This window comes from Apodemus sylvaticus, chromosome 9 (genome assembly GCF_947179515.1).
Source record: "Apodemus sylvaticus chromosome 9, mApoSyl1.1, whole genome shotgun sequence".
NCBI lineage: Eukaryota > Metazoa > Chordata > Mammalia > Rodentia > Muridae > Apodemus > Apodemus sylvaticus.
The window spans coordinates 48,164,925-48,173,977 of NC_067480.1; the positions used below are offsets into that span (position 1 = coordinate 48,164,925).

The 9,053-nt window shown below is 44.6% G+C and overlaps 1 pseudogene; it reads right to left on the reverse strand.

Annotated features, from left to right (window-relative positions):
- Positions 1 to 1,043: 1,043 nt before the first annotated feature.
- LOC127692746 (RNA-binding protein with serine-rich domain 1-like) lies at positions 1,044 to 1,916 on the reverse strand (annotated as a pseudogene).
- Positions 1,917 to 9,053: the final 7,137 nt, after the last annotated feature.

Below are 9,053 nucleotides of genomic sequence, written 5' to 3' on the forward strand. Positions count from 1 at the left end.
AGACTTAGCTTAATTTAAAAAGCCTATTCATCACTTAGAAGAATCTTTAGACTCATTAGCTAAAGTAGTACTACATTAGACCTTTCCCAGGCCCCAGGAGAGCAATGCTATTTCTACACCAGCAACTCAGGCATTATCAGAAACAGCCTGGCCATGGTCCCCCAAAGACTAGAGGAAAGGGCTACACTCAGGCAACAGAATCACAACTGGTATGAATCATAATTTTTCTGGTAGCTGACTACTAGTGAGGACCAATTCTGTTCTTGCTAATTGTTCTCACTTGTGGATCTTGTGTGATAAATGCTCAAATTCATACGAGAACAAATCTCTATGGTCCAACTGATTAGATCTTTTTTTTTTTTTTTTGCATTCTAAAGTAGATTTTATTCAACACCATCCTTTCACTCTACACAAGTACAAACACAACCTTATCTAAAATGCTACAAAGTTATAAAACTCAAAATAAATTTTATTGTACTGACTATAATAAAGTGAAGAGGGGCAATGTACACATTGCCAAGTTTAACCCGCAACATCACCATGAACGGCAGGTGAGGAGGTGAGGGGGGGGTTGGGGGGTGGGGGGTGGGTAGGGTGAGGGGGTAGGTAGAACTGGCTCATGAATTTTAGAAAGTAAGAGACACAGGGACAGAAAAGAGATAACCATTTGTGGAGGAATCCTTCAAAGGTTTTAACCCTAGAAGTTAAAGAGCACTCAGCAGGGGGCATGGCCAGGCCTAACAGAACAGCAGCTTGGTGCTATCCACGCGCTATCCACGCTATCCACGGGTGCAGCACAGTGACAGCAAAGGGCTTGACCAGGTTGTCTGACTGGTTCTGGGTCATTTGTGGAAAACGCCATAGGCTGCCATAGGCTCCAGCTGGCTCTGCTACCAGACTATCAAGAGCTGAAGGGGTGAACTTTCTAGCCAGACAACCCTCCTGCAGAGGAACCATCTCAACTGCTGTCTTCAAAACCTACCCTGGTAAGGGGTCCTTCCCTACAGATAGATCCTCATTTGGCTAGAGAAAAGGACAAAACTGAGTCTGCAGAACGTAAGTTACAGAGGTACGAATCAATGCCCCTGCTTATCTGGAGGAGTTGGAGCTGGATTTGCTCCTGTGACAGCAGTGGTGGCGGTAGCGGCGGCCAGGAGATCAAGACCTTCTACCCACAGGGGACCTGCATCTTGGTGATCGAGAGCTTCTCCTCATCCGTGGGGGTGACTTATGCCACATGGGAGGTGGTGGAAGCATTCTCCTGGGCTGACTGGATCGCAGAGGCTGTGACCGAGCCCGGGGTGCCAACAGCAGTAGCAGTGATCTCTTGGCCATCAATTTGTCCTCCGTCCAAGTGTTTCAGTGCCTTCTCTGCTTCATCTGGAGTCTCAAGTTCCACATATGCATAGCCCTTGGATAGATGAGGATGCATCCTTTCTACAGGCATGCCAATCCTTTTAATTTTCCCGTATGTCGAAAACATTTCCATGATATGATCTTTGGTCACATTCCTGGTGAGCCTCCCAATGTGCACTTTGGTGGGTTTAGGTGAAGGGCTCTGCCTTTTCCTCTCTTTTTCATCTCTTTGAAGGGCTTTCATCTCTTTGAGAAGGGCTTGGGGAGCCGGAGGAGCTGCTAGAACTGGAGCTTCGGGTTGTGCTGGAGCTTCCTGAGTGGCTGGATGCAGAGGCGGAACTGGAGCCACTGCTTGAGCCTGTGCTGGGGCTGGAGGCTGAGCTGGACCGAGACCTGGTGCTGCCGTTTCCCCGCTTCCGCTTCTGCTTCTGCTTGAAGCACTGAGTCTTATCTCTGCCATGATCCTTCTCACTTAACTCTTTAGTGGCCGCTTTATCTTTAGATCGATTCTTGGACTTCTCATCAGAGCGGTCCTTGCGTTTGGTAGAAAAAGGAGACATCTTCCTAAGGCCACCACCTCCTTCGGCTCCTTAGACCCAGATGCTGTGCAACCCTCCCAACTGATGATTCTTATGTAGCAATATCAGGCCCTGGAGACATCTCAAAAATTAAGATGGGGCCTTGCTCAAGAGATGAATGAAAGGGTGACATACACCCCATTGTCTCCATTTAAGGACCAGGCCTGACTTTGAGAAGAAGGCCGTAAGGCACCAGCTTCAGGAACATACCCTAAGTCCCAGGAACTAAGCTATAAGGCACCAGCTCCACGAACAGACCATAAAATTCAGGAACAAGGTCATAAAAACCCTTCCCAAAGAACAGCCTGGGGATAACCACGAGAATGGGAAAATATCTTACCTCAGGATGGAGCCCTATCTCATCCTGTGGTTAAAAGTTTATGACATGGGCATGCAGACCACAAACCACCTGTGACCCCCTCCCCCAGCACCCACCAATGACATTTTAGATTACCTAATCCTTCTAAAGAGTTCCCCCAGTCCCCTATAAATCCTGTCTGCCTTTGTCTGGGGTCATCATTTTGGAGAATGGTTGACCCCCCACGTTGGTTGTTTCTGTAGAATAAACACTCTTTGTCTTTGCAAACTGAATCTGGGGTCTTCCTATCACTTCCTTTTACATCAGAGCTGAACCAAGCAAACAATCAAGCCAAGAATCCCAGATCATGCTTTTCTTCCTTTCATTTTCTTTGTAAACAGAATATTTATATGAAATTAAGATGTAAACACTTTCAATATTTAATTTCAAGGCTTAAAATATTCTATCTATATCTATATCATCTATCTATATCTATTTTTTTTTTCTGAGATGAGTTATTTCTGTGTAGTCCTGGCTGAAACATATTCTGTGGACCAAGCTGGCCTCAAACTCAGAGATCTACCTACTTCTGCCTCCCAAGTGCTGGAACTAAATGTATGCTCTACAATTTTTATAAACCAATTTTGATTTTATCAACTTTTTCCTCCCCCTTCCCAACATGGAAGTCAATGAAGGCAAAAATCCTTCCTTCAGTCTACAGATGCCACCAGCCAGGAGACAGGAAACCAGCCTACCCACTGTTCTTACAAAGGATTCAAAACTAGTAGTATGGCCTGGAGATGATGTAGTGTTTCTCAGTGGCAGGGCATTTGACTGGCATGGGTCAGACACTGAGTGTGACTTGTAGGTAACAGCAAATGTAGATAAGAAGCCTGCCTTCAAGAGACATGCAGAGAAGAGAAGTGGTAAGCACTTTTATTTACTGAGTCATCTTACCAATTTCCCACCTCATTTTGTTTTTTTAAGACAGGATCTCTCGTTGAACCCAGAGCTCACTGATTTGGCTAGACTGGCTGCCAGGCAAGCCTCACAGTGGGGTCCCCTTGCCTGGTATCAGAATTACAGACACATCTCTGTAGCCCAAAGTTTTGCTTTAAAAATAAAATGAGAATCCTACTTTTAAGAGCTTAGTATAGATGGGGAAGTGATAAAAATTAGGGGTGGCTTTAGTCAGGGGGATGGGAGGTCATTCCAGAAAGAAAGGGAAGAAACAAGAAAAATAGCACTAAGATGTCTGAAAAAGTAGATATGAGGAACTGTATTATATTTTATTTACCAAAATCACATGCATTACATGTGTGTGTATGCGTGTACAGATACACAATTTAAATGACGTTATCACACTTGTATTGACAATGTTCCCCCCAAGAACCATAGGCTACCTAATAAAACACACAGGACTGGACATGAGATACTCTCTCTTCCAAATTATTGGTCTTGGTTGTCCACGGGTCTCCCAAAACATTATAGGTAGGCTACTGTTGTTGGCCTTGGTTGTCTCCAAGAGGTTGAACACAGCATGTACTTCAGGCACAGGACTCAGAGGATCCCAGCTGGATCTGGCCTGAAAGCCTCCTCTCCAGGGACTTGCTTTCACTGTACCAGAAGGTTCTGTGCAAGCTCCTGAGGGAGGCAACCCAGTAATCCCACCCAGCTGTGATGCCTATGACCCACAACAATGGCCAGGCTGGCAAGCTATCCCTAAGGACACAATCCTGGCACTCATGCCTTGATGGTAATCCACAGCTGTGTAATTGGACCAAGGCTTGCTCAACAGGAGGGAAATCGTGCCTAATGCTGGGAACCTAGCCAACTGCTTGGGAAGTCATGGACTTGAGAAGTGAGCCTTCTACCACACTAAACCCACGTAATTCCTGGCTGTATTCTAAAAGCTTATCCTTATACTCACAGATAAGTATAGCTCTCTCTCTCTCTCTCTCTCTCTCTCTCTCTCTCTCTCTCTCGCGCGCAGCGCGCGCGCGCTCTCTCTCTCTCTCTCTCTCTCTCTCTCTCACACACACACACTGTGCAAAAACACACACAAACCTCTTTGTAATAGATGGAGACCATTTAGGAAACCAAAACTGGACAAAACACAGAGAGGAACTAGAGGGCTACTGTCTAATAGATGATGTCTACAACACAATTCCTGGACATTGAGGCTCAGGGAACATCGTGAAAAGTGGGGCAGAAAGATTACAAGAGCCAGAGAACCAGGAAATTTGCTGTGGGATTTGTCTCCTAGAAGTGGCTGGGTAGCTTCGGCCACTATATGTCAATAATGACTGCCAAAACAAGATGTGAAGCAGTTCAGCATCAATAGACATGCTAACGTGGAAGAGGAAATAACATGGGGACCCAGCCCTACACAAAGAACTCCAGGCAACTAAGGAATACTGAGAGCAGGAGAGATAGTCTTCCCTAGGGGGGAGATCTCTACCTGGGGAATTGGTTATCCAATACCAAGTGGTCAGCCCTGAAATCATATACATACAAGTAACGCAAAAAATCATATACATACAAGTAACGCTAAAAATCATATACATACAAGTAACACTAAAAATCATATACATACAAGTAACGCTAAACGAGTATGAGTGCATTCATGTGTATGTGAGAGAGAGAGAGAGTGTCTCGCATGCGTGTGTGCATGTGTGTGTTTAAAGAAAGAAAAAGAGGCCAAAGAATTTGTGAGGGAGTGGGATATGGAAGGTGTGTAAAGGGGAGAAATTATGTAATTATATTTTAATTAAAAAAATAACAGTATACTCATGGGGGAGGGGTCACCTCTAACATGTTTCAGTGACAGGCTTTTTTTTTTTTTAATGAAACGAAGAGAAGTTCCCCCCCCCCAAAGCTTAGGGTATCTGTGTAGTGATGGAGTACTCACCACCCAGGATGTCCCCCAGTCTTCCACATGCATCCACTATTACCAACCTTCTTTGTATATCAGAGCCCTTGGAGGAATTTAAGGAATATGATGGTTTGATCTCATCCTCAGGGATTCAACGGTAATGATTCTTCATGTTTTAAAAGTTCCTGGGGTGGAACATACAGCCAAAGTTCAGATCCACTGAAGCAGATGCAGTCTAGATGCTCCCACAGTCTCTAATCCTCCAGACTTGTCCTGATGTGCCCAGACATGTCTAAACCCTAGGGTAAGCAGGGTTATTTCTCCTTGTTACTCTAGAATGTCTGGGTCTTTTCAGTCCAATGAGACGTTTATAAAACTTCTTTTATGCAAAAAATACTCCATCCACATATAATGATCTGTTGTTATATGCTATGGGTGTGTACAGTGCCTCAGTACCACACATACTAAATCCAAAGGTCAAAAACATAAACAACTGGTTATGGAAACACTACCTGTTCTACACCAATCCTAAACTTCTCTGAGCCCAGCACACACCACAATGCTGGACCCAGGCACATTGGAGTTTGAGAATACAATAGCAACAGGAAGGTCACTGTTATCTTCTCCCCAAAGCAAGCAATAGCAGACAGTTCTCCCGTTAAGCAGAGCCTGACTTCTCAGGTGAGAGGTACCTCTCTTATCTGGGGAAGAGCCTAAGGCACAGGAGCAGAGAAGCAACTGAGCAATTGGGCTTGGTTAAATCACCCAGCGTGAACCGCAAGATCTTAGAATCTCTCCAGCTTACTTCACAATGAGTATCCACTCTTCCAAAACTTAAAACGAAAACACCTAAACTTGCCTGTTTCTTTGCAGCTTCATTTCGTTATGAAGCCTCTTGTGTCATATAAAACATATTAATTAAATTAATGCCTTTCTCTTATTATTATGTCTTGATTTAGGAAGTCCTCAGCCATGAACCTTACTATTCAGAAGGAAAGATATTTTTCTTCACTAATATAATCAGGAGGGAGAGTGATGGGAACTATGTGTTTATAGGCTGTGGCTATAATGCTCATGGGCAGAGGGAGAGAGAGTTTACCTAGAATGCACAGGCTCTGGGTTCCAGTCTCAGTATTGTAAACATAAGAAAAGTGTTGTAATATGTACCCAGCCCAGGGGCAGAATACCCAGCTTAGTGTATGTTCTAGAGTAGGCATATGCAGGCCATGGTCAGACATACAGATATTATCATAAAAGCCAAGAGATGTCCTCAACAAGCTAAGGAAGGGAACGTGGGTTATGGGTGAGAGTGTGCAGGCAGGAAACAGGCATCAGGAGAGAGGTGCTAATGCGTCCTAGTTTGGTTTTCTGTTGCTGGGATGAAACACTGACCACAGACCTGGGGAAGAAAGGGTTCGTTACATCTTACACATTAGAGTCCATTAACGAAGAGATGCCAGGGAAAGAGCTCAAGGCTAGAACTTGGAGGCAGGAACTGAAGTAGAAACTATGGAGAGATGCTGCTTATTGCCTCCTCCTCACGGCTTGCTCGGCCTGCTTTCTTATACAACCCGGACCACGTGACCAGGGGTGGCAGCATTCACTGTGGTTCTCCACTTCTGAGCATTACAGCCACAGCAGATGTCAATCATTAATCAAAAAAAAAAAAGTGTCCTTACACACTTGCATGCAGGCCGTCTGGTGAAAGCAACCAATCAGCAAGGCTCCTTCTTCCGAGATGACTCTACTCAGCGTCCGGTTGTTCAGAACTAAGCAACACGTGATGCTTTGGCCACAGGAGGTGGTTTCCAAGGATTTTCATGCCACTGAGTCGAGTCACCCCAAAAGATTGCTCGCGCTACCTTAAGTATGAAGGAGCCAGAAGTTCCAGGGGCTTTGCCCAGCAATCCTTGCAGATTCTCTGTGTCCTCCATCTGTAGCCAAATGCTAGTTTGGAAAAGAAGAAAGGAAAGAAGAGAAAAAAGAAAACCTGGGAAAGTGGCCTCCTCTTCTCATCTCGGTTTTCTGTTTAATCATTTAGCTGGCACACCCCTGCCTACTCAAGTGAGAAGATATGTGAACCAAAGGTCAGGGTCACAGTCTGACTCAAATATACACACGCGCCCCTTTGTATGTACCTGGGGGGAGACGTGAGGATGTTTATAAAACTATTTTCATCCAGTCACTGTTTCCTAGCAACCAGGCAAAAGCATCTGTGTTCATGATGACTTTAAGTACCAGCTCAAGCCTTTCACTGCCTGCAGGTACTGGAGAGAACAGAAGCGCTGGAATCAGTCTCCCAACTGGTGAGACATTGGGGCTAGGGTTTAAGAGCCTGCACCTGGTATTACATAGCAGAGATCTATACCGCCATGACAAGACTGTGGAGAGGGGATCTGTTTGGAATATTCAGATATTCCACAGTTCCCAGGATTCCTTAAACTATGGGGGCTGTGACTTTTTGGAGTTTGGTGTCTATGACAAAGCCAGAGGTTACAGCAGCTGACCACTTTCCAGTACCTCATTTGAGTGTGTTTCCAGTTCATGGTATTGATTGGAACAAAGGCTGTGGTGGGGCGTGCCTTTTGTCCCAGCGCTCAGGAAACAGAGGCAGATGCATCTCTCTGAGTTCGAAGCCAGTCTGAGTTGGAGGTCTGCAGAGCTAGTTTTCAGGACAGCCAGAGCTACAAAGAGAAACTCTGTCAGGCAAAAATTAACTCTAACTGAATGAATGAATGAATGAATGGTCTATGGAAATGGTCCTCTCTCAACCAGGCAGAGCTGACAAATGACTCTAAATGAATTCTTTAGTTAGCCATACTTGGCCAGGCATTCAATGCTTGTTTTACAGAGGAAGAAATGCACCCCCCCCCCCCAAAAAAAAAAACCCAGAAAGTTAATTTGCATAAGGTGAAACAGCAAATAGGTGGTCTTTCAAGGTCACCTGACCTCCAGCCTAGTGATCTAGAGGTTGTAGGCATTCATATTTTTAATATCTAAAATATTACAAATATGTTATCTCTTTGGAAATTATACCATATTGGGGTAAGAGAAAGTTGGCAGACGCTTATAATTTATAAGTTTGACATTCAAAGGGCCTACTCAGAACTGTAAGATAAGAATTACAGTAAATGCTAAGACTTTTGCTAAGGTGTTGAGCCCACTAAGAAATCAAGCCCACTTTTTTTTTTTTTTTTGAGACAGGGTTTCTCTGTGTAGCCCTGGCTGTCCTGGAACTCACTCTGTAGACCAGGCTGGCCTCGAACTCAGAAATCCACCTGCCTCTGCCTCCCAAGTGCTGGGTGGGATTAAAGGCATGCTCCACCACTGCCCAGCTCAAGCCCACTTTCTAGTCAGAAACTGGAATAGAAAAAAATCTTATGAACATGTGCTTTTATAAATGATTGAATTAAAAGAATTTTAACATATTCCAGCCATCATAGAGTGATAGAATTTCAGGGTGAAGCTAAGTATACATACATACATGCATACATACACACATACGTGCATATATACATGCATACATACACATGGGTGTATATTTTTTTGGTGATACCAGAGACTGAAAGCCAAGCAGTTTGACCTTGGTCACACCAACTGGTTGGAGAGGGGATGCCACATGCCAGTCACTGCTTTCCCTAGGTCAGGGCTTTTCTTCCTCTAGACCATGAGGCCTCCTTTCTAACCCACAGCAAGCTTTCTCTCCTGCCTCTCCAGACCAGAGGAATAGCAGTGTCTTTGGAATTAATCCATCTATGCAGTGCTTCTCCGCCTCTTCATACCCAAGTCTTCCTTCCCACAGGCTGAAGCAGGGGCCACAGCAGGAAGAACGATTCTAATCAATCACCCTGTAGAATTCACTCAAGTCAGTGTCAGTCTGTTTGCTCTCTCCTTATTGTTAGAGACCAACTCAAAGGAACCTTCATGATCGTGAGCTACAATTATC